Genomic DNA, 27,268 nt, shown 5'->3' with positions numbered 1-27,268 from the left:
CTCCAGCTCCTCGTATTTTAGATGGCCCTATTCATGATCAATTGTGGAAAATATCAGCTGCTTTGCACCCTTTGCAGGCCTGGATTAGCACACACACTTTGGATACAAACAATAGCCGAGAATGGACTTTTAATTTAAATTCTACTCATTATATTCAAATTTGTGTTAGACTGCCTTACTTATTTATGATTGGACATGCTGTTTATAACGAACCTTCTTTCCTAGTGACCTGTGACAACTGTTCTTATTATATTTGTATTAACAATTCTATGAAGTTCAATCCTTATAAAGAAACACTTTATATTCTCAAAGCCAGAACAGGACTGTGGTTACCTGTTAAAATGAATAGAGTCTGGCAAGAAACACCAGCAATGTTCCTTTTGGACAAACTACTTAACCACATTCTTAAACATACAAAAAGATTTATTGGTCTCTTAATAGCAGCTATTTTGGGAATCATTGCTGTCACTGCTTCCGTGGCCACCACAAGTGTGGCTCTGCATCAGACCGTTCAGACCACTGAATTTGTTCAAAATTGGCACCACGATTTAAATCAATTATGGTCTACCCAAAATCAAATTGATTCTAAATTAGCTATTCAAGTGGCTGACTTACCACAAGCAGTCACCTTGTTGGGAGACCAGGTTATAAGTCTACAAAAGCAACTTAGACTTCACTGCAATTGGAATATCACTCAGTTTTGTGTTACACCTCATATATATAATCAAACTCGGTTTCCTTGGGAAAACATCTACTTAACCAAGCAAATCTGACTGAAGAGATTGGAAACTTACAACAAGAAATATTAAGTACCTTCAGTCCCAAACTTAAATTGCTCTCTGAAGCTGACATTATTAATGACATCTCTTCTGGTTTAGAGTCAGCTGATCCACTTTATCATCTTAAGATCTATGGGAGTTCCACTGTTGTAAATTTTGGCATTATTTTAATCCTTTGCTTGTGTTTATTTATAGTCTGGAGAAAACTCCAAAGAAGACAAGAATCCGGAGACCAACGCCTCGCTGTGATGGCTGTCCAACTCCATCAACTTTCTTCAAAAAATAAAAAAACGGGGAGATGTTGAGCCTAAGAATATTGAGTTACAGAAATGCCCCCTGTATTTCTGGAGACAAGATTTGATTTCAGAAGTCAAATAAGGCTTTGCCTTAAAGAAAAGATAAATGTGTTAGTTGAAAAGCTGCCTCCTCTCAGGAGGGCATCTCGCTGGTCAGTAGAAGCTGCACTTCAAAGAGACAGCTGTAAACTGGGCCTTTGGTTCTCACCTGTTTTGAAAGACAAGGCATGCCTTTTCCTTAGAACCAGAAGGTTGCAGGAACTGACAGGTAGACCCCCAGAGATGAGAGCTGATCATATAGACATGCTAATGCCCAAGCCGGGCCCAGATGGAACCATGCAGTTCAAGTAATTAACACAAAGCACAGCCCATGTTGACTTCTGGGATCATCTCTGTCCCCAAGAACACAATCAATGGAGCCAAGATGTCCCTGTTTGTTGCTAAAGTAATAGCCTTATCATAAAACTTACAAGTTTGCCCCAAGATGATTTTATAACTCATTGTTCCCCTAGTTGGAGTTAGTTAAAGCATCTGTAGCCTTTTAGGAGACTTTGACCCTAAAGCAAATTGCCTGTTAGTATGCAAATCCTGCTGCCCTTGGCAACGGGGAGCCTGTATGTACCCTATAAAATACCTGTGTGGAGTTTCAGTTAGGGAGATATTTTATGCGGGTAAAATATTTCCATCCGGGTACCCTCCTTTATCTATTTCCATAAACTTTTACTTTATAAACTGTATCTTTGCCTCTGTGTATCATTATTGCCATTACTTTATCTTTTATTTCTGTTTCCTACTATATTTTTCATCCTTTGCGATGACCCCTGCCTGAGAGACCTAATCTGAAGAAAAAAACCTCTTTGCAGGGAGCCTAGCTAACTCCCTGCAAACTGGTGTTGTCAACTTAGAGACCATGACTGAAATAAAGAGGAAAAAAAAAAAACCTCTTTGCGGGGAGCGTAGCTAACTCCCCGCAGATGGGGTCTTGATAAATTCTCAGCATGGGAGTTCAGGTCCCAATGGGCTGTACTTGAGGAGAACAAGTTTGAACTAGAAATACATGTTCCCCAGAAGGGCTGTAACTCAGCTTCAGAATTTAGTCCCTAAATCAGATTGAGATGATCTTGGGTTATGAGTTCTGCCAGGCACCTGGAAGAAATGAAAGTAAGACTTCTCTGGAAGAAAATAATATCATTTTAGGCCTCAAATTATTTATGCGAACAATTTAGTATTTGTTAGCTTATTTTATAAATAAGAGCATACAGTCAAAATCATGGCCAGTGGGCACCATGGCTCACACCTGTAATCCCAGCGCTTCAGGAAGCTGAGGCAGAAGGATCACTGGAGGCCAGGAGTTTTGAGACCAGCATGGGCAACGTAGACAGACTCCATCTCTACAAAAAATGAGGAAGACATTTCAAAAGCTCAGGGAAAGCTAGGCCCCCCCACACCAGTTAGCCCAGCTGTGGCTGCAAAGGACAAGTTCTTCAAGGAAATGCGAAGTGCCACTCTAGTGAACACATGAATGACAAAAAAGCAAAACAGCTTTATCGCTGATACAGAGAAAGTTTGTGTGCTCTGTAGATCATCCCAGCTACAACATTCCCTTAAGTCAAAATCTAATTTAAAGCAGGCTCCTCTCTTCAATTCCATGAAGACAGAGAGGTGAGGAAGCTGAAGAAGAAAAGGATGAAGCTAGCAGCTGGTGCATGAGGCTTAAGTAAAGAAGCCATCTCCATAAATAGAAAATGACTAACATCCTAGGAGAATATGATTATTGGGATTTTGTTTTGACTAGAATTTCTGTCCCTCTCGGAGACCAAAATTTAGCCTGTTGCATATTTGGGAGCAATGTTTTTTAATAAATGTACTGCCAACCAGGTGTAATTCAACTCAATGAAAAAAACCAACGGAAATCTCAAGCTATTTTGAAACAGGAAGGGGAAAATTTGCAAATAGAAGTTTTTCCCAACTGAAAAAGAGAGGGCAAAACAAATGAACCCTTTGGAAGGTATTAAAGAAGCTGTCACAATCCGAGTGCCAAGCAAGGTGATTGTCAGTCCTCAAATGCCGCTGGTCTCTGCCTCCAAATAAACCAAATCATTTTATCTAAGTTATAATAGTCAAGCCTGTAAATAAATATTTTTAAATTTCTGAAGCTGTTCCTCCCCACTAAAAGATGCTCAAAATTTAAAAAATATATATATTTTTTAGTTAGTTTTGTCAGAAAGGTAAATGTTTCATAAGGTGTCACCATGCATGTTGGCCCTCAGTTTATCACGCTGTAACACACCATCTCTCAGGTTTTGCCGTGACAGTACCTAACAAGGCTTCCAGGCTCTCTTCAACACCTCCAAGCTCCCCTTTCTCCAAACACAAAAGGAAGAAGAAAACTACAAACCCCCATCTGCCAGCCCTACAGTTCCTGGGAAGAGACGGTCCTCAAATTGTTCCTGCTTAGACCCCTGAAGCCTGGAGAAGGAGATGGGGACAGCTGTGCCAGCGGGCGAGGACGACGTCCAATAAGGGGGAGGAAATTTGGCCGAGGGGACAGATGGGAGAAGGGACATGGAGAGGAGGGGTCAGTGGAGATAAAAAGGTGAGGGGGGTGAGAATAAAGAGCAAAAAAACAGGGAGAAAGGAGTGAGGATCACAGAAGACAAAAAAAGATAAAATGGAAGAGAAAAAGAAGAAAGGGTCAGGGTTAAAGGACGCAGAGACGGTGGCAAAGAGAACGCGGAAAAGGCTGTCACTGGGAGGAAGGGAGATTAAGGGGGTGCCACCTAAAGGGCTTCACCCCAGCAGGTGAATGGGCTGCACGGGGAAGGGGGACCTGGAAACCGAGCGGGTGGCAATAAGGGGCTGTGGGCGAAGGCAGGAGCCTGAGGGGGACGCCGGAGCGAGGGAGCGGCGGGGACGCGGGGACGCGGGGACGCCGGGGGCAGCGGCTTGGCTGGCCTCGCTCCCTCACCGAGGCTGAGCCGGCGCGATACTCGGGCGCAGCCTCTGCCCCGGGTGCGGCGGTGGCGGGACCAGACTCCGCCCCCAGGCAGAGCCAGCGCTGGGGCTCCGGGCTCCGGGCTCGGCCCCAGCCTAGGCCTCTTTAATTCAGAAGCCGGAAGTGCCGCAGCCACAGCCCGCCCTGGAGAGGAAGCTCCGCCCTGCGAGGCCCCGCCCCAGCATGAAAGCCACGCCTGCGCGTTCCTGTTTCCGTTGCCAGGTCCTGGGGGGGGGCGGTGTCTATGTCACTGAGCAGCCAGCAGAGGGCAGGCTTCTAATTGTTCAGAGCCCCGCAGTGTCTGAGCGTGTCCAAGGGGGGTTGTGGGGACCTGTCACCTGGGTGCTGCTTGGTGAAGCCTGGGGGACTCCAGGGGACTGCCACAGTGGGTATGGGGAGCAGCCCTGCTCCGATGGCCAAGAAGCTGAGGAGCCTGATCTAAGACCAGGAGGGAACACTGGGTACCGACTCCCAGCCCAGGCATCCCATCCTCCATCCCCCTCGCCTCTGAGAAACTGGAACCCTCATTCATTGCTGGTGAGAGTGAAAAATGGTGCAGCTATTGTTGAAACACTCTGGTGGTTCCTCAAAAGGTTAAGCATAGAATTACCGTATGACCCAGCAAGTCCACTTACAGGTGTGTAACCAAGAGAATTCAGAACAGAGACTCAAACTTACACTTGCACACTAATGTTCACAGCAACTGTATTCACGCTAACCAAAAGGCAGAAACGACCCAAATGTCCATCAACAGATAAATGGATAAAGAACATGTGGCAAGTACACACACAGGATTACTCAGCCATGAAAAGGAATGGAGTTATGACACCTGCTACAGATGGGTGAATCTTGGAAACATTATGATAAACAAAATAAGCCAGGCACCAAAGGACAAATACCATATGACTCCACTTCTGTGAAATATCTAGAATAAGGCAGATTCATAGAGACAAAGTATGTTAGAGGTTACCCGGGGCCAAGGGCGGGGGAAATGGGAGTTATCGCCTAATGGTTACAGAGCTTCCAGTTGGTATAATGAGAAAATTGGAAATATATAATGATGATGGTTGCACAACATTGTGAATGTGCTTAACACCATTGAACTACACTTACAAATGGTTACAGTGGCAAACTGTGTGTATCACAAGAAAAATAGGTTTAAAGTAAAATACTTTTTAAGATACACAAAAGCTGAAAGAATCAATCAGCAACAGACTCTTAAACTGCAAGAAATGTTAGACGTACTTTAGGCAGGAGAAAAATGATACCAGATGAGATTATGTTTAGAGATATGGCCATGGTAACCAAATGGGTAGTATGTGACTTTTTTTCTTTTTAAAACGACTTTAAAAGATAATTGACTGTTTAAACAAAAATAACAATAATGAAATTGGGGCGTATAACACATGTGTAAGTAACACGTATGACAATAGCACAGAGACCCAAGAGGAAGCGACGGAAGGACGGAGCATGCTGTACGGCCCTTACGCTGCACAGAAAGTGGTGTCGTATCACTAGCAGGTAGAAACCAACGGTATTGTGACGTATCCTACGCTGCACAGGACAGCTTACCTACCATAGGGCCCAGCATTCCCACGCTTAGGTGTCTACCCAAGAGAAATAAAAATATATGTGAAAGATTATATAGATTTTATGGGGATTAACTAACCAATAAAACCCCTTTTCTTTCCATTATATCTTCCATGAATAGCGAAGGCATTACAAATACTTTCTCTTTAAAAAGTTTCTCTATTCATCTGTCCCAAAGGTCACACTGTAAATAATTACCTTAGATTTTGACCTCTTATTTATGCAGTGACATTAATTAAAATTAGAAAAGTAAAACATTTATTTATTTTAAAGCTACTAGAGACTTTACTATCCCTTCCATAACAGGCAAAGTTTTCATTTGGGGGAAATAAACCGTTTTTACTGTGACACATACACTACTTACATTATTAATATTGGTTCCATTTTATAAAAAGAGAGTTTTTATTAATTCAAAGTTGTGATTTCAATAATGATGAATTGTACATTTTATAGCTTGCTCTAATCTTTTAACACAATTAAATTGGACCTATCCCCAAGTTTTACCAACTTCTTAAAAACTTACCAGTCTGTAACAATGACACAACTGATGAAAATGACATATCTGTGTAACGATGCAAAACTCACCATAGGTTCAAGAATAATGTACTTGTTTCATATCTGAAGATTAAATATATTGTAAATTTGGGGGGGAGGTGTCTTTTTTTTCTTTTTTTGGAGACAAGGTCTCGCTATGTTACCTGGGATACAGTACAGTGTTACTACCACAGCTCACTGCAACTTCAAACTCCTAGGCTCAAGTGATCCTTCTGCCTCAGGCTCCACAGTAGCTGGGACTACAGGCACATGCCACCACGCCTGGCTCTCCCCCCATTTTAGTAGAGATGGGGTCTCGCTCTTGCTCAGACTGGTCTCGAACTCCTGGCCTCAACCAATCCTCCCTCCTTGGCCTCCCAAAGTGTTAGGATTATAGGCACGAGCCACTGCACCAGGCCTAAAATATACTGTAAGTTGTACAGTCCATTTCCTTGGTTGTTGGGAAAAAGAGCACAGGCAGCAGCAGAGGACTGTCCTGGGACACTCTTCATCACACAGCAGTAACAGTTTAGTCAAAATCATACCCGAAAGCCCAACCTTGACTACTGAAGACACAGGGCTATGCTCTGCCATCAATTAGAAAACGGTTACCTTTCTGAAAACCCTCAGGATAAATTTCCTTCTGGTTTCAGTACTGTGAACAATAGCTACGGATCACCTGGGCAACCGATTTGCTTTATGGCCATCACTAAAATGTTGAGCCTGTCCTTTTATACCAAAAGCCAAATTTGTGACACATCCTTAACAAGCTGTAGGAATTCACGGAAGACTTTCTTGTATTAGGTTTCCTCCTGGCTCTATTTTAGATCCTAAACTTCATTTCTCTTTTCATCATCCTTCTCATCCCTTCTAATATATATAGCCTTACTCTGTTTCTTCTTTTCTAATTGTCCTCAAAATATTTTTGTAACAAAAGAAGTTCTAATAAAATATACCGTGTATACTTATTGATACACATGAGGACAGTGTGCACACATGCACACACATAGATTAAAAGCCAACCGAATTTTATTCTTTCTCCAGGATGATGGGGGACCCTGCTTCCTGCGCTGTGTGGCTCTCGTGTTGCACCGACAGCACTGGTGACAGCGCCCGTCTCACTCTTGGCCAGCAGCAAATATTCCCATCTCTTGTTTCTCCATTCCTCAGCAGTTGAGAATAGGAATTAATCAACGTCTTATAATGAAATGGGATGTTTCAAAATGTTACATTAAAGCTCAATTCCACCACTGAAAACATTTGTTATGTTTTTCTTATTATATACATTTACTAGCCCTAAACCAAATCTAACTGTATTTTGTACAACATTTAGTACACAATCTATTTTAACAGAACTCTAAAACAAACTTTCAATGATTAGCAAAGTTTATGATGACCTACTAATTTTATTGAATGGGTTTTCTTTCAAAATAAATTATGTAATTAAAAATTAGAAAATTACATCTTTCTAAATCATATACATTTTCATTTTAAACTCAATTATAAAAAATTATCACAATAATGTACATTGTACCCAAAAAGCCCTAACCTCAGCATGGTATAATTCATCCATGTAACCCAAAATACTTGCACCCCCTAAATCTATTGAAATAAAAAAAAAACCTAAAAAGCATGGTCACAATAAAATTATATGCTTTGTCCATTTGTCAGAGAAAAATTAACGGTAAATACTAGGCCTTCTTTTTCAATTCTGTATGAAATGCCTTTTGATAACACTTGATAGAATTCTACTCACAACAACACTCAGCCAAATACACTTCTTTCTATAGTGCTAAGTGTTCAGAAACACACAGCATTCAAATAATGTAGTTTCCATGTAATTAGGATATAATTTTCAGTTTGATAATCTGGCATAGAAAAGTCTTCCAGTGGAAGAAAAGAGAAATAGCTAAAAAGAAACAGTTGACTTAAATGATGATGATTACTACTGAATGAACCGGTTCCCTAAAACGTAGTGGAATGGGCTGTCAATGCCTGAAAGTGACCGAGACATGCACGTCTGGGAACAGAAGGAAAGATCTGTTGGCAACACAACAGTGATCCGACCAGGGAGGATAATCCATTTTTTCGTTACATATCTATCCCACCTCCCAACCCCTGTTTATCATCCACGTTCCCCAACAGGCTTTGGTGCCATCCACTTACTCCTTCTTTGTTTAAAAATTTTCATTTAGAAATTACTCATACAAGAAAGTATTTTAAAATATGTGCAGTTTGAAGAATTAAAGAAACACCAGAGAAACCACTACCTCGGCTCAGAAAGAGCAGAAGCTCCTTGGATAGGCCCCTCCTGCCGGCTCCTGTCACCACCACCAGTGTCCCTAATTCTGTGTTAACCGTTTCCCCGTTTTTGTCTTCATACCGTTCAGTCCTGTGTATGTGCATCCCTTAAAACACGTTGCTCTGTGCTGCCGGGTTTTGAACTTTACAGAAATGGAATCATTCTGCAAGTATTCTTTTGTAATTTGATTCCTTTCTTTGATATTACATTTTTGCAATTAATCCAGACTGATGTGTGAGGCGACAGTTTATTTTTATTGTAGTGCAATAGCCTGTCATATAAACATATGACTATCCGTTCTGCTGCTAATGACACTTTGTAATGTTTCTATATTCTGCTGCTGGTGTTACAGTTGCTCTGGCCTGATTACTTTTCACAAATTGAATGTTATTTTTATATTTTATAGTTCATGCTTTAATTTTAACCGCACTTATGAACTTTGTTCCTTATGCATTCTTACATTTCAGAACTTTCATTTGGGATCTTTTTGTTCTTCCTAATGTAAACCATTAAGAATTTCTTTTGTCTCAGACTTTGTCTAAAAAAGCCTTTATTTCAATTTCTTCCTTGAAAGGTAAGTAATTCTAGGCTGAGAGTTAGTATCTCTCAAGACATATTGAAGCTATTGTTCCAGTCATTTGAATTCTGGTGCTGCAGTTAAGAAGTCAGTCATGAGTCTAACTACCACACCTTTATAAATGATGTCTTTTCAAAAAGCTATTGCCTGTATTTAAGGTTTTCTCTTTTCCTCTAGTAAATTCTGCAGTTCTCACTATAATATGGCTAAATGTGGATACCTTTTTTGATTTGTTCTTCACTGGGCTTGCTGGATTGAGTACTAGTATCTTTTACCCAGTATCTCTATAAATAGTGATTCTTCCTCATTTCCTCTATTATCTCCTTCTAGAACCATAGCTATATAGATCTGTCAGTGAACTCATATCCAGCATATATAAAGAACTCTATGACACTTCAGTAAGAATACTGAAATAAACCAATTCAGTAAGAAACGGGCAAAGGAACTGAACAGACACTTTGTGAAGGAAGATATCATTGATCGATAGGCACATTAAAAGATGCTTACATCAGGAAAATGCAAACTTAAATTTCGTGAGATGCCACTAACAAACCCACTGGAATGACACAAATTTTACAAGACCGACAATACCAGGTTCGGAGAACTTGGAATTCTCATATACTGCTGGTGGAAGTGTAAACTCTTCACTTTGGATAACAGTTGTGCTGTTTCTAATAAAGTTAAACATACATTTATCATATGGCCTAGCAATTCCACTCTTAGGTATTTATCCAAATACACGCCTACACCTGTACATAAAAGCACACTCTATCTTATGTCATAATAACCCCCAAATGTCCCTCCAGCAGATAAATGGATTTAAAAAATCATGGTATATATGCACACAATTGCCTACTCAGCAATGAAAAAGAATGAACCACCAACATCTGTAAGCAGATGAATCTCAAAACATGCTGACCAGAAAAGCCAATCGTGGAAAATAATACACTGTATGATTCCACTTATATAAAATTCCAAAGCAGGCAAAGCTCATCACTGTGACAGAAAGCAAATCGGTTATGGAGTGGGGCTGGAGGGCAGGGTGGGCTGAGCACACAGGAGCACAGGGAACTTCCTGTATCTTGACTGAGACGGTGGTGACACAGAGGCACTGATTTACAGATAAAGTAAGAATAATGACTTCCTCGAGAAAACACAGCCAGTTAATAGTAGAGCAATATTAGCATTAGTCTCATTAACATTTTCAAGCTTTCTCTCAGAAGGACAAACTGGCTGCAGGAAAAGAGCTCACGTTCACCCAGCATTTAACAAATACTGCTGGGTGAGTGCCACATGCCAGCCACATGCAATAGAGACCCTGACCTCACAGAGATCACAGTGGTGGGAAGAGGTTTCATGGCAGAGAGCAAAGAACGCTATGGCACTGCCAACAAGCAATTCAACCACATGGTCTGCTACAAGGGCCCCTAAAGTACCTCCCACAAGAGTTTTTAAGACCTTTAAGTTTAAAGTCTAAAGAAGAAGATAGAGTCACAACAAACAATAAGGTAAGGTAGATCCTTACCTAACACATAAAAAGATAACTACAGATGGTTTAAAGACCTAACTATAAAAGGTAAAACCATAAAGTTAGTAAAGGAAAATGTAGGGAATATTGTTGTCTTAAGGACTTCTTAAATAAAATTTCAAAAGCATAAAACAGTAGGCAAACTAGACTGAATTTGATCATATCCAAATTAGAATTTTCTGTTCATAAAGAAAACTATGGAAAAAATTAATAAACAGATGACAGAAAGAGAAAAGATATTTACAAAGCATAAAACCTGTAAAGGAACTAATGTCCAGTGTAACAAGAGCTTCTGCAAGTCAACAGAAAAGACACAATCCCCGTGGGAAATGGGCAGAAGGCAGTAACAGGCACCCGCAGCAAAGGAACCCCAGAACCATATGAGAACACCACGAGCTGCCTAAACCAAATACAGAAATGCAAATTAAAACATCCCTCTGAATGACAAAATTTGGGCAAGTGAACATCAAGTATATGCAGACGTACACGAAAACAAAACCCAATGTGCACAGCGCTACCAAACTTGTAGACTGAGGCATCTTTCATAAGAGCGTAGTCAAATTAATTACCCATATGCATACCAGCAAGGAGGAATTCTTTCTGGACATACATCCCAGTGAGTGGCTGTGAAGAGCTGGGGACAATGCACAGTCATCCGTGCCGGAGGGAAGCTGGAGACATTCACCTGAGTGTCCACGGTAGGGAAATAATCCAAAGCACGGGGAAAGGGTATGATGCGAGGAGACACAGAGCATGGCGAAAACACCCAGGTTATCCTAGCATGAGACGGTGACGTGTTAGATCCGGTTCCCTTTGGCCCCAGGAACAGAGAGGCAGAGTCACTGAGGCTGCAAAAAGGCAAAGGAGTTTATTAACTAGCCCCAGGCCAGGGTCCAAATTCCAGAGCACCAACGCAGTGGCCTCTCCAGGAACTAGGACCCCGCCCTGGGGTAAAGATTAGGCTTTTATACTTTTCTGTATGCTAGTTTTCACACGACACGTTATTCTGCACATAACACGTTAGTCTGCACATGACATACCAGTCTGTACACGACACACTAGTCTGCACACGACACACTAGTCTGCACTTTATCCCCCTTCAGTTTATTTGTTCCTTTTGTTTAGAAGTGGCTGATCGCGTTGGCTTTAGGTTTGTTGACTCTAAGTTTCGGACTTTTTGCACTGGCGCCAGTTGTAGTTAACATCATCCAGGGGAAGAGGAGGGTCTCCGACGGGGGAGGGGAGCTGTTGTTGCATACCTTCTAGTTTTTGGTTACAAGCGATACTGGGAACACACGCCCTGCACAAGCTGTTCATGCACTGATCATGTCTTGCTCTTCTTATTTACTTAGTTGGTTGGAGGGCACCTGGATTCTCCAGTCCTTTATCAGAAAGCAACTTGCAGTTACCTCCCCGGGGCTTTGTTTTCCTTTACTTTAGTGAAGCCTGCCATGGCTCCACTTATGCTAAGCACCAAGCCAGCAAGCCATATATACAGAAGCAGGACTAGGCTTCTCACATCCAGGAAGCCTAGCCTATCATGGAGTTACCTTTGTTGTTATCTCTGTTTTTCATTCTGATTAACTATATTTACTAAACAACTAAAAGCAAGCATAGTCACAGAAGCGAATAGCATCAGTTAGAATCAAAGAGAGCACACATTTTCCTACTATCAATTCCTGTTCTTCAGACGGCATGGTGAAGAAAAAGGCAGAGGACACTCCCCTTAGGGTTGTAGACAGAGCCAGACGAGGTAATGCACAGAAAGTGCCCAGTCCCTTGCCCTTAGTCCTACGAAAGTAATTCCTGCTACGTGGTATAGGTCACCCCCTAAGCTTTCACTCCACTGTTTATTTATTTGTGCAGCTGGAGCACGGAGCTTTGTTACGAGAACTTAACAGAAGACGCGGGGGCACCGTGAGAGCCCGGGGGAGGCGAGGCCTCCGGAGTCTCGCGGGTCCTGTGTGCACAGCGGCTGCTCCCCGCGCTGCTGAAGGCGGGACAAGCCTCACCCCAACCGCATCTCCATCTGCGCATCTGTAGAGTGGAATTGTTAAAGCCAATGCCATGTGGCTGATTTGAGGGTAAATGAGATAATGTGAACCTCGTAACAAGTGTTCATTCCCCTCGCTTCTCCTCCCTCCCAGGCATGTGAAGGTGCCGTCTCACCAGGGGGAGCCACGTGCCACCGTCCCATGTTGTGGTGGCCACGCAACAACATGGAAGAAGACTCAGACATGCTGAGACAACACACACCTATACAGAAAATGACTAGAAAGAAGAAAATCAAAGTGAGTACCTTACTTGAATTTGGGTGGACAAATTATAGGTGGTTATTTTTCTGTTTTCTGAGTATCCTATAATATGGTTATGTTACTTTTAGAAATGGAATATTTCATGGCAAACAAATATTTTACTTTAAAATTGCATCGAACAAAAAGTGTTAAACTTCAAAACCTAAACAGCATCTTTATAGATCCTCCATCAATGGAATTAATTTTAAAATTCTAGACTATATTCTGAAGCACTAGGTTCTTCTTAATTCTAACACTTAACCTGGGACAAATAATTTACTCTGAGAGCCGCATTCTTCACCTATAAAGTGGAGCTAACTTTAACTCACGGTTGTGAGGATGAAATGAAATAATATGTAAGTACCATGGAGATGATCATGTTTTGAAAACTTCAGAGTTTGCAAAGATATAAATATAAACCCATTAAATGCCAGAAGAAAAAAATTTTAATGTTTAGTAGCTTCAACTCCAACATCAGATAGACCTATATTCAAATTTTAGGTCTGCCACCAACAACCTGGATGACTTTGGGCAATCTACTTCACCTTCTTACTACAGCATCTTCTCAGCAGTGTGGGGGTAACGACAACATGCCTGTGTTGCTGTGAAAATTAAATAAGTTACTTATATAAAGCACAGTGCTTGTCAAAAAATAATGGCTCATTTAATGTTACCAATTATAATCTTCCTTAAAACCACTTCTGCAGTTAATGAAACTGAATATTATTATTAATGTCCCAATCACTGTTTCACATTAATATACAAAAAGAGAAAAGACATATTCCCTACTCTTAAGGTTCTCACAGTCAATAAAAGAAATGGAAATATATTTCAAAGATCATAGGAGACTTCAATAACTAATAAAATCAAATTTTATATCTATTACTAGGGGAACAAAGAGAAAGAGGAACAGGATTGGGTACAATGAGAAATGTATCAAAATCTCAAAGGAGATAATATTTGAGTTGGATCTTGAAAGCCTGGGTATGATTTTGTCCATTAATGAAGGAAAAATACAAAATTAAAAATCTAAGCCAGGCATGATGGCACACGCTTGTAATCCCAGCTATTCAGGAGGGTGAAGTGGGAGGATCATTTGAATCCAAGAGTTTGAGTCCAGGCTGGGCAACCTAGCGAGATGCCATCTCTTAAAAAAAAAAAAAAGAAAGAAAAAAAAGAAAAAAGCCATAGAGTGCTCAGGCCATTGACACTTGTCTCATCAGATGGAACACTGAGAGGGGAAAGGCTAGCTGTAAAAAGAAGAAAGAAATATCATGATCTAATTGTGAAGAGCTTTATACAAGTGCCCTGCTCCATTATTTGGACTTTATGCACAACAGGGAAATCAAAAGAGGATTTAAGAACACAATCAGACCTAAAATTTAGAAAAATAACTGGTAAAATTAAGTTGACTTAATGGTGTCAGGAAAGACTTCCCAGGAGATGACACTTGAAAGAGGAGTCTGGGAAGGTCATCCCAGGTGGCATGTGGGAGACACAGACCTGAGGACCTGCCAAGTGTATCTCCGAATTCTGGAGCATAGCAGAGTGGCGGGTGGCAGAGGTGATGTGGAAGACACGGGCCGAGACAGCGACACCTTTGCACAGGAATGGGGGCTTCGAGGGCAAGAGAGAAAGGCCTGCGATGGTAGAGTGATCTGAGATGACATTGTGGAAAAACAGGGACTGGAGGAACAGGCAGGAAATCACAAGAGTGAAAACCCAGCCCAGAAGAGGGAAGAGCAGGTAGATTCAAGAGACATTTGAGGGGACCATTCAGTCTAGCCTGGGAGGGAAAAAAATGAGTATGTTCTACTTTTTACCATTTCCCTATTCAAAAAGCACTCACTATTCCCCTCTACCTATGGATTAAAATGTCAATGCTAGCATTCTCAAGGCCTTCCTAGTCTGACTCTCTCTGCCTTTTTATCCACTTTTCCTTAAACCCCACAGTCCCTCTACTTGGACTCTCCTCTCTGCCGCATCAAATCCTATACAACGACTGAGGCCTGACTGATTCCATGCCACCCACAGGGCCTTCCGAGCTCTCCTGGTGTCTCTCCCCTCAAACAAAGCCTCCAGTGTTGTAAATTAATAAACCCTCATCATGTGGTAATGACCCTCTCCTATTACTAGGTACTACTGTCTCATTCTTTAACAGCTGTTTACATTTCTATGTGCCACAGCTGTTTACATTTCTATGTGCCTTGTCTGTATGTTTCCTTCACAGAACTGCAAAGAAATGTCGAGCACACGAAAACACCTAGACAACAATCCAAGGCAAGATGAATGTCAGAAGATTTTGGCATCCTGGAAAAAATTCACCATGGACTTTGGTTATTCAGAATTAGCTACTTCTTGTATAAGACTATCTTGTAAAATAAAATAGTAATGATAACAGTGGTAAAGTATACCTGCCAATCCACTTTCACAATAAGATATGTAAGAGAATAAATCAATATAGATTGATGTTGAGCCTAAGAATACTGAGTTATAGAAATGCTGCCTGTATTTCTGGAGACAAGATTTAATTTCAGAAGTCAAATAAGGCTTTGCCTTAAAGAAAAAATAAATGTGTTATTTGAAAAGCTGCCTCCTCTCAGGAGGGCATCTCGCTGGTCAGTAGAAGCTGCACTTCAAAGAGACAGCTGTAAACTGGGCCTTTGGTTCTCACCTGTTTTGAAAGACAAGGCATGCCTTTTCCTTAGAACCAGAAGGTTGCAGGAACTGACAGGTAGACCCCCAGAGATGAGAGCTGATCATATAGACATGCTAATGCCCAAGCCGGGCCCAGATGGAACCATGCAGTTCAAGTAATTAACACAAAGAACAGTTCATGTTGACTTCTGGGATCATCTCTGTCCCCAAGAACACAATCACCGGAGCCAAGATGTCTCTGTTTGTTGCTAAAGTAATAGCCTTATCATAAAACTTACAAGTTTGCCCCAAGATGATTTTATAACTCATTGTTCCCCTAGTTGGAGGTAGTTAAAGGATCTGTAGTAGCCTTTTAGGAGACTTTGACCCTAAAGCAAACTGCCTGTTAGTATGCAAATCCTGCTGCCCTTGGCAACGGGGAGCCTGTATGTACCCTATAAAATACCTGTGTGGAGTTTCAGTTGGGGATATATTTGATGCGGGTAAAAATATATCCATCCAGATACATTCCTTTATTTATTTTCATAAACCTTTACTTTATAAACTATATCTTTGGCTCTGTGTATTATTATGGCCATTACTTTATCTTTTATTTCTGTTTCCTACTATATTTTTCATCCTTTGCGATGACCCCTGCCTGAGCGACCTGATTGGAGTAAAGAGAAAAAAAAAACCTCTTTGCAAGGAGTGTAGCTAACTCCCTGCAGATTGAAAGGAGAATACAATGAGTAATTCCAAGAAGAATGCTTGGAATTACATAAGCAGCATAATAACTGGTAGTTTTTCAAACTAACTTATTTACAAAGAAGTAACTTAGGAATGGCCATTCTCCTCCTCTCTAATAATTCTAAGACAGAGAGACATAGCAAACTTTAACTTAAATAAACTGTTCCTGGAAATTGGGCTTCAACGAGTTAAATTTTAATACATAAAAAAAGAAATAATATGTACCTAGTTGCAACTTCAAAGTCAACATACACACGAAGAGGACTTAGAGTTTGGGCTTATGTATATCCATAGTGACAGGAAGAACTCCAGGAGAACTCAGAAATTTCAATGCCAAACATGTCACAAGAAGTCAGAGGTCACATTTTTCTAACTGGGGTTTGACCCTAAAGTAAGCAATACATGTAATTAATTGATGCCTTATTCTGAAACATTAACTTGAATGGGACTAGTCTACCAATCCACTGTTAGTGTAATCATGCTAGTCACAATGTGATCACCTCTAGAAACACAAAGTCAAAGTTACTCAAGACAGAAAGGAAACATACAGGTTGACTATTTTGATTGCTTTTTCCAAGTAGTCAATAAAAAATAAGTTAACCTCCCCCATCACACTGCCTAGGTAATAATGCCAGTAGAGACTAGTAAAAAATCCATATCTGTTTCAAAAGCATGTCTTTAAACTATAACTATTACTTAAAATAATTATAAACTTTTAATGTCATGTTATAACTACCCAAATTAGATGTGCATAATTTGTTTGGATTAAAGAAGAAAAGAAAGTGATATATGTAACATGATTTTATTGGACATTAAACTATACATGGTATTTAGGGAAATAACATGACAATGAGTTATGGATCATTAGGAATCTGCATGATTGAAGGCTTAAATTTCACTTGTTACTGATTTTTTGTTATATGATTCTTCACCCTTTATATCTTGATTAGAAATCTGTGAAACAAGGGCTAACATCATCTTAAGCATAAAAATATTTTATAAATATTTAATAGAAATGTTAAGTAACTGAGTATTTCAAAGCTTTAATGACACCTATCCAAATTACATAAAAGTGATGAACTCATGTGACAACTATAGTGTTACAGACATTTAAACTGCAAAGAGGACTACTATTACCTATGCGTATCTTCATACAACCCTCAACTGACTACCGTATTTCCTTTTTTAATGATAAAATGACTCAACTGTTTCAATTTTATGATGATAAACATTAGAAGACATCCTTCCGTTTCTAGAAATGTAAAACATTTTTACTGAGAGGCCAAAATTCGTGCTTATTTAGTTCCCAAATGAAGTCATCTATAGAATTTATGTTATTAATTTATAAACATGAGCTTTAAACCAGAGGGACAGCTTCACCATTAATCAAAACATCAGATTTTATCCCAGATATGTATTTTGAGCTCAGATTGATCTTTTCAGTAAAAATACTTTCCATAGCAAAATAATAAAACTTGTGAAAGAAGTTTCCCTTAGGTATATTTTTTTAAAGATTTGAATTATTGAATAAATCTCAGCAGTGATTCTGTAACTTACAGCACCTTTCCTACTTTCTTGGATACACTAGCAGTTCTTTTAAACAAGGAAAATTAAAAGAAAGTGGTAAAAAGGACTCAGAACACTCTTTCCTGGGGAGGTGTCATGGACAGGTACTGCTATGAACTCTGAATGTTGGATATCATCACACTTAGGTGGAGTAAACATCTAGAATGAACACAGATACATACGCCTATTTTGTTATTGAGATAAGAAGATTATTATTAGTTGCTAAGAGTTCAATCAATTATGACGATCTGAGGCATAACTGCTTTAAAAGGCCACAAATTCTACTCGTGGAATTTCCTTTTAAAATTGCAACGTCAGTCTTACTACATTAAGGATCCTGTATTTGATGGTGATATTGCTGTGGATTCTGTGTGTCCAGTGTTATACACAAACATGAAGAACATGCCTTGGGTTTGTTTCTGCTAAAAGGGATTTTTTTTTTTTTTATTGCTTTTAGCTCTGCTTTTGAACTTCAGAAAATATCCAGTGCCTTTAGCAACAACTTTTTTTTTTTTTTTTTTTTGAGACAGAGTCTTGCTCTGTTGCCTGGGCTAGAGTGAGTGCCATGGCATCAGTCTAGCTCACAGCAACCTCAAACACCTGGGCTTAAGCAATCCTACTGCCTGAGCCTCCCCAGTAGCTGGGACTACAGGCATGCACCACTATGCCTGTCTAATTTTTTTTCTATATATATTTTTAGTTGGCCAGATCATTTCTTTCTATTTTTAGTAGAGATGGAGTCTCACTCTTGCTCAGGCTGGTCTCAAACTCCTGACCTCGAGCGATCCACCCGCCTCGGCCTCCCAGAGTGCTAAACAACTTTTTTTTTTTTTAAAAGAAAAATCGCAAGATTTTTGTCAGCTGGGAAGATGGTGGAGGTAACACTTAAACTCACCCCCAAACCTCCTAGACAGAGTTACTGGAAGAGTAGCAAACAAAACAAAGCAAAAGGCCCTGGGACAACATATACAGTACCAAAAAAATTAAGCGATAAGGAGTCCTGTGAATCCCAAAATTTGAGCAGTCAGGACAAATCTGCAAGAGCTACAGTTGCAATCGGTACTGACAGCTACAGAGGACAAGGAGGGACACGGCGGGGAATCTAGGGGAGCTGAGCACAGAAGGACCAAACTCGCAGCTGCAATGGACAGGGTGAGACACCCTAACGTGAGACGATCCACAGTAACACACGGATCCACGGTAAAGTCCCGAGGAGCTGGAGCACGACAGCCCTCTGACACTCAAAATTAGGCAAAGCTCCCTTCCAGGACAAAGCCCCATATCATAGAGAAGTGTGAGGAATTAAAGTATCAAATACTACTGGAGTCAGTTAAAAAGACCTTTGGTATAAGAAAGGGTGGTTCAAGGAAAAATGGGGGAAAGAGAGAAAAACCTAGGAAATCTCAAGAAATGTGAGGCCATATTTTTAGCACTTCATAAAACTGGCATAAGAAGAGCATTAGAGGCTGGGCGCGGTGGCTTACGCCTGTAATCCTAGCACTCTGGGAGGCCGGCATGGTGGCGCATGCCTGTAGTCCCAGCTACTCGGGAAGCTGAGACAGGAGGATCGCTTGAGCCCAGGAGTTTGAGGTTGCTGTGAGCTAGGCTGACACCACGGCACTCACTCTAGCCTGGGCAACAGAGTGAGACTCTGTCTCAAAAAATAAATAAATAAATAAATAATAACAAAAAAAAGAAGAGCATTAGAGCCATGAATCTAGTAAAATGATACAGACCCACTTCTCCCTGCTACAAGTTTGGGAAAACAGATTTTCACACCAGAATGACAACAGGAAGGACTGCGGCTCACAGGACAGAGTGACACTCTTATGATGAAAGCGTGTCAGAAAGATATGCCTCTGAAACAGAAGAAAACCAGGATCCACGTTTCAAGAAATGAGAAAAGACATTAAGAAAATGATATAATAGGAAAGCTGTAAATCAGAATTAGAAAAACTCAGGAATGAGTTAAACATTTGAAGTAAATGGAAAAGAAATCACTTCAGAAGTGAAGTCTAAACTAGAAGCTACACAAGAGTGATTATACAGCAGATAATATCAGATAAACAGAAGTTGAAAAGAACGAAAAAATTAAAAATCAAAAAGAAAGAAGATGAAAACAATTCAATTGGAAATTACAAACACAGAAGACAGGAAAAGAAGACTAAACACACTAAGACAGGCCTCAAATAATAAAAACTAAATATATATAATAGTAATATAATCATAACTATATATAATTTTAAGTTTCTTATTCTCAGAGAGCTGTGTTTATAATGTTGAATAAAATATTGACTATATGATATTCTAAAATTTTATTGTTCATGATATCCACGATTCTCACCATGTCAGAGGAAAGGTAAGATTTTAGATAGAAGAGATACATAAAACCCAGTAGCCATAAATTTGAATGGAAAATATCAGTATGAATTAATGAGGTGTTTTTATCTTTTAAAAGTCTATTGATTTCCTAACTCTGTCCATTCCAAGGCCTACAGAGACAACACAGTAGCAACACGGAGTGGCCAGAAAGTACTGTTGAAATACAATTTCAAACTAAAAGAAACCGGAGCCCCTGGAAGAAACTAGTGGTTTAGGATGTGTACAAAATGGGCCTTAAACCTTGTCACCCGAGAAAGCAGCAATGAACTTCAGGAGCCAACACAGAGGCTCCCGCTGGTCAGAGATGGGAAAATCTCAGCATCAGTAAGGGTTTTGTCAAAAACGGACTCAAGTATCTCAAGTGTATTTAAGTCCATGGATTGCAAATGACAACTAAAAGAAAAAACCTAGCTGGTTACCACTGGAGGATGCTATTTTGAAAACTGATAAATACATAAAGAGAAGGAATTAAACACTTCTACTTTTCCCATGTGAACCATACCACAGCGTGACCAAATAGCAGATAATGGGAGCCTATGTCCTTACAGAAGCATTCCAGTTAGCAAAGGAAAGATAAAATTAGATTACCACCATTTTGCAATTCTTAATGAATTACTGGATCTAGCATCAATAGCTACATATATCACAAAACGAGACGATTGACACATGTGCCTCCTGAAAACACAACTCTCCGTAGCCTGTGCAGCAGCCTCGACCCACCCACAGCCCCTGGACCAACCATCAATTTCCATGAAATACAGAGGACTGAGCAGCAGGTCAAACTGGACCACAGTGCTGCGATCCTCGAAAGCCAGACTGCGAGAAACCAAATGACCCAGTTTCCCCAATCAATAAATCCCAAATGAAAGCCACAACAAAAAAGATGGATGAGAAATCCACGGATCAAAAGAACAGAAACAAGCAGAACGAAGCCATTATACCAAAGTAAACGATAATGTTTAGGACGCAGGATGCAGGACTGCCTAAGAGGCAGTCACACCAAACCCCATAACTTTGAATGCATGACAAACTATGTAGCTTTCAATTTTTTTTATAATGGAGTCACCAATCAAAATAAAGAGTGAAACTTAATGACAACATATGCAATCCTAACAATAATTCTTCTGCAGCCTTCTGTAACGTCAGCCATTTCTAAAGTTTAAAAGTCACCTCTATGTTCAGACTTAACTGTAAATAAGCAGAACAACTTGACTTAAAATGAATCCAAGGCTTGAAAGTACAGAATAGGTATATCAGGCTTTACAGCAAAAGATCGGACTTCCTGTCCTCGCCCCATGCCACTTCCTAACTGACCTCAGGCAAGCGCAGCAGGCAAGAAGCAAAGGCACTGGGTCAGGCAGTTCTCTGCACAGTCCCCCCTGGAGCCAACTGTCCAGCAGGGAGATAGTCACGACTGTGACTGATGTTGGGAAAGAAGCACAGAATGCTCGAACGTGAGCCACTGTGATGAGAGGAAATGCCGCACAGCTCTCAGAGGGGACAAGGCAGAGGACACATGGGGAACCCCTCCTGAGCACTTACCCTCGGGTTTTCTTCCTTTCTTTTCGTCCATCTTTATATGACACTAATAAAACTAAGACTATTTACTAGGTAAAATAAATTTATTTATTTATTTATTTATTTATTGAGACAGAGTCTCGCTTTGTTGCCCGGGCTAGAGTGAGTGCCGTGGCGTCAGTCTAGCTCACAGCAACCTCAAACTCCTGGGCTTAAGCGATCCTACTGCCTCAGCCTCCCAAGTAGCTGGGACTACAGGCATGTGCCACCATGCCCGGCTAATTTTTTGTATATATATTTTTTAGTTGTCCATATAATTTCTTTCTATTTTTAGTAGAGACGGGGTCTCGCTCTTGCTCAGGCTGGTCTCGAACTCCTGACCTCGAGCGATCCACCCGCCTCGGCCTCCCAGAGTGCTAGGATTACAGGCGTGAGCCACCGCGCCCGGCCAAATTTATTGATATTTAATTTAGGAGCTATGGATCTCACAACATGAAGGAAGATAACCCTTGGCATCATTTAAGGCTACACTGATGAAGCACGGAGAGAAAGGAACACTTACCGACAAGCCGCGGTACAACAGGAGAAGGCGTGTGCAATCCTGTTTAACAATCTTTGCATCTTTTGCCACAGTTTAACTTGCGCACACACAGGTGCTGTGATAATCCAACAGACCTCTGCACCCGGCACTGCGGGGTTAATTCTCTGACTCCCACACAGCAGGTGGTCACAACCTAACAGCAACATTCACTAGGGGAGTCTGACAGCTTCCTAGGGAACATCCCTAGAGCTTCTAGAAGGATGCTACACGTGAGATCTAGAAAGATGCCACACGTGAGAAAAAGGAGTAGTCTGAAAAACTGAAGTGGTTCAGTCAAGCTTACATGATTTTAATTTTTAAAAACAAATCCAAAGAACAGTATTGCATTTCAGCAGCCTTCTGTGAGCAATTTTGATATACAAAAACTGTTTTGTTAAAAGTCTCAACCATAAGAAAATACTACTTTTAAGTCTTTGAGATTTTTTAAATGTTTGTATTATCAACATCACCTCTCTGTAATTTGTATTTAGCTACCACACCTCAAATTATTTGCTTTAATTAAAAATATAATAATTAAAACAACGTACTTTTTATTCTTATTTTTCATACAGTATTATTTTGTTCCTTCCACTAACCTACAGAAGCTAAGAGTTGTGCATGGTCATCTTTAAAGTATTCTGAGTGTTAGTGTAGAGTCAGAGCCACACAGAGCCTGAACCCTTTCTCTATCTTCTGTTCCTTCCCTTGCAGGTAATTTTATGATCTTCTTCACCAGAATACTGGGAAGGGACAAACATATATGTAATTCAATTTTGTTACTTATTAACAAAGGCCAAAAAAAAAACCGTTTAAGTGAGCTTTTGTAAATTATCTATTTTCCATTTTTACCCATAGCATTTAAAGAATATGGAGATATAGGTATAAAGAAATTTTATCTAAATTAACAACAACAACAACAAAACCAACCTCCAAACATTTAAAAGGATAAATTTGGCTTTTGCTTTTTTTTGTTTTGTTTTGACACAGAGTCTCACACTCTGTTGCCCAGGCTAGAGTGCCGTGGTGTCAGCCTAGTTCACAGCAACCGCAAACTCCTGGGCTCAAGCAATTCTCCTGCCTCAGCCTCCAAAGTAGCTGGGACTACAGGCATGCGCCACCAGGCCCGGCTAATTTTTTCTGTATATATTTTTAGGTGTCCATATAATTTCTTTCTATTTTTAGTAGAGACGGGTCTCGCTCTTGCTCGGGCTGGTCTCAAACTCCTGAGCTCAAACAATCTGCCTGCCTCGGCCTCCCAGAGTGCTAGGATAAATTTGGCTTTATTCCTTTAAAAATACCCAGAGAAACAAAATAAAACCAAGTTCTTATTTTAAGACATCCTTACAATTAGTATATAACAAGTAAATAGAAGAGTTATAAATTAGTTTGATTTTATTTTGTATCCTGAATCTTTGTCTACCAATATAAATAGCATTAGAAACCAGGGTGGGGAGGAACTTTCTTTTTAAAAACTGAGTGGTTTTTTTAATAATTTCTAAAATATAGAATGAAATTATTAAAAATTCTGTCAGTGGGCTATGACCTAATGCAATTTTGCTTTGTTTTGTTAAGAGGGTCTTTGAGGGGCTCTGTGGCCCCAGTTAGAGTACAATGCCATCATCATAGCTCACTGCAGCCTCCAACTCCTGGGCTAAGGTGATATCCTCCTGCCTCAGCCTCCCAAAGTGCTAGGATTACAAGCGTGAGCACACAGGCAAGATGTTATTTACTTACTGCACATACCATGTTTGTCCTGTATTACAATGAGTAACGAACAGTATACTATTTTTAGACAGCTTCACTACATAAAAGCAAATGATTAACTAAAAGCCATTTTAATAAAAGACCTAAAGAGTTAAAAATTCTGATAACTGCAAAACTATTATAAATAGTACATACTGATATTTTACTTATCTAATATTTATTTTATAAACACAAGTTGCTTGTGTATGTTTCTGTATTTGTTTTTCTAACTATATACTCCTGCAAGGTAAGTGACTTCAGTCCTTTGTAATGTGTGTTGATTAGCATAATAAAGTATTTTTGGACTTTACCCCCAAGGTCTCACATGAAATTTTACAGGGATTTGTTTGTTTGTTTGTTTAAATTTACTTACTTTGTAATACGGTCAATGTTGGCAATTTGCTTCTGGTTCCGTATAATCTCAATGGCTGCCCAAAGATGCTGGATAGCTTTTGTATCCGCCTGTCATCTTTTTGTTAAACGTGCCATGACCTGTTTACTTCTTTAGCTGTAGTAAGACATAAAAACATAAGGGAAAAAAACATTACAAATTGAATTATTATCAACACAAGTGAGTACCATCATCAGTGCCTCTTGACTACTGATCATACCAAGGTAGCAGGTAGCACTGCCAACTTTCTGCCTCATTCTCTACCGTCCACCTCACCACCTTCTTCATACAAGTTACCATTTGCTTCATTACTTCATAAAAAGTGAGAGTCTAAAAATGAAAGGGTTAAGGTTTTCCCAAAGAGGACAAGTGGCTACCTTATGCCAACATGTTTTATTAAATAAATTTAAGTTTTATTCTAATGCACAGAAATATTACAAGACAAAATTTCATTTATCAATAATGCATTGTTTGTAATTTGATCAATATAAAATGGAATTTAAATGCCCTAATTGTTTGTACTTTGGTTTATTATAATCATGGCTTAAAAAGTCCAATTCTGTATGCATATATTGATAAATGGAAGCATTTCTATAAAATAAAACCATGAACAGAAAATGCAAAAAGTATTAATAGTTACTTCTGGGGTAAGATGGGAAAAGCTGGCAAGCAGGATACCAGAGGGCCACAAATTATTAGGAACAATCATATTCTTGAATAGATGTTAATTTCAGGGGTATTTATTACATTATTAAGAAACAACATTGCTATTTATTCAAATTTCAGTATTCTGGAGTAACTGAAGAAAATAGCCACCCGACCTCCAGATGATTTTCCACCTGTGCCTGGCAAGACTGGGGAAAACCCTGGGGCCACAGCTTGGGTGTCTGGTGACTGAGGGTTTTACAAAAGAGGCCTCTCCTGACTCAGCTTGGAGGGACTCATCTGTTAGGAACAGAGTGAGCCTATGAAACCTTCACCACGAACTTTGTGTTAGATCATGAATCCCAGCATTTGGCAACAACTGAAATATATCTCTAAATCTTACAGATTATAATGCTAAGTTTAAAATCTAGGCCTTAAAAATACAGTACACGTTAAAGCTTCTGGGATTCCTAAAATCTCCTTGCCTGGACCTTTCCTGTCCTGTAAGGGAAGAGAATGAGTGAGGGAAGCTCATTCTCGGCACTTCACTGTGCTGCGTGATTGCCAACTGAGCCCTGTGAATCTCCTCTTTCTCCACCTCCACACTTCTTTTCACAGCCCCCTAAGTTCTCCCTTTCCTTGACAAACCCAAGTAAACCCCACAGCTGCTATCAAAGCTTATCCTGAGAAGACTCACTTCCAGTCAGTCTGGGGTCAGTGGGGCTCCTAGAATGAGATGGTTTTCAGAATTACACTACCGACAGAATACATTTTGAACATGTTTTAAAAGGTATTCTTGAATATCCTACTTCTTCACACTTTTACTTATAATAGTTACAGACTTTGCTCCAAGAAAAAATAACGCCAGTATTCAAATTTAAAGAAAACTTAAGGAAAATCAGATGGTTCTGTACAAACTTAGATGTAAAACTAAAACATAATGAAAATTACAATTAAGAAATACTTCTGTTTTAGAGTAATCACTTTAAGATGAAAGAAACTTTAAGATGAAAGAAGACAGAAACTTCTCAGTTTAAGTGCACTCATAGAGGAGTGCCAACTTTCAGGATCTGATAAGCTGTACAGTAGGAATTCAGTGGTAAGAACATATGTTAGAAAGTGACATCTAATGGTGAACTGTAATAATACAACTTAACCCTGTGAGATTACACAAAGACTCAGACACAACAACAAAATTTCAGTCATTCTTACACACTTGAAAAAATACATAGTTGCCCACTTTGTGTAAAGCACTGTGCTAAACATAAGGAAGTATTTAAAAATGTATAAATAATGGCCAGGCATGATGGCTTATGCCTGTAAACCTAGCACTTTGGGAGGCCGAGGCAGGAAGATTGCTTGAGACCAGCAGTTCAAGACCAGCCCGAGGCCGGGCGCGGTGGCTCACGCCTGTAATCCTAGCACTCTGGGAGGCCGAGGTGGGCGGATCGTTTGAGCTCAGGAGTTCGAGACCAGCCTGAGCAAGAGCGAGACCCCATCTCTACTAAAAATAGAAAGAAATTATATGGACAGCTAAAAAATATATATAGAAAAAATTAGCCGGGCATGGTGGTGCATGCCTGTAGTCCCAGCTACTCGGGAGGCTGAGACAGGAGGATCCCTTGAGCTCAGGAGTTTGAGGTTGCTGTGAGCTAGGCTGACGCCACGGCACTCACTCTAGCCTGGGCAACAGAGTGAGACTCTGTCTCAAAAAAAAAAAAAAAAAAAAAAAAAAAAAAGACCAGCCCGAGCAAAAGCAAGACCTCATCTCTATAAAAATTAGGAAAAAAAAAATATAGCCAAGCATGGTGGCACATGCTTGTAGTGCCAGGTACTCAGGAGGCTGAGGCAGGAGGATCACATGAGCCCAGAAATTTGAGGTTGCTTTGAGTTGTAATGACACCACTGCACTTTAGAATAGGTGACTGAATGAGATCCTGTCTAAAAAAAAAAAAAAAAAAAAAGTAAAAAATACTGATGCTTGCCAAAAAATAACCTAAAACCAGTAGAGAAAATATGGCATATGCATGGAACTATGAATTGTATGGTAATATATGACATATAAATTGTCCACAATATGAAAATTTGGATGGCAAGACATTAATTCTAGCTTCAGTAAAAATTAAGCAGAAAGCGATGTCTTCTGCAAAATGGTAAATATATG

General features: G+C 40.0%; 2 long non-coding RNA genes across 6 annotated transcripts in view; one reads left to right on the top strand and one right to left on the bottom strand.

Moving 5' to 3' along the window:
• LOC138398915 (uncharacterized) overlaps positions 1-1,597 on the top strand; it is a 43,862-nt gene extending 42,265 nt beyond the window's left edge. For all 4 annotated transcript variants that reach the window (XR_011236063.1, XR_011236062.1, XR_011236060.1 and 1 more), the window contains one exon: positions 975-1,597. This is a non-coding gene — a long non-coding RNA (uncharacterized lncRNA). The remainder of the gene's footprint in view (positions 1-974) is intronic.
• The window catches only part of LOC138398916 (uncharacterized), a 67,031-nt gene that overhangs the window by 2,973 nt on the left and 36,790 nt on the right, over positions 1-27,268 (bottom strand). For both annotated transcript variants that reach the window (XR_011236065.1, XR_011236064.1), the window contains exon 2: positions 24,442-24,576. This is a non-coding gene — a long non-coding RNA (uncharacterized lncRNA). The remainder of the gene's footprint in view (positions 1-24,441; positions 24,577-27,268) is intronic.

Source organism: Eulemur rufifrons, chromosome 18 (genome assembly GCF_041146395.1).
Source record: "Eulemur rufifrons isolate Redbay chromosome 18, OSU_ERuf_1, whole genome shotgun sequence".
Taxonomy (NCBI): Eukaryota; Metazoa; Chordata; class Mammalia; order Primates; family Lemuridae; genus Eulemur; species Eulemur rufifrons.
The sequence above is the reverse complement of the archived record's forward strand: the minus strand, read 5'-3'. Positions and strand labels throughout refer to the sequence as shown.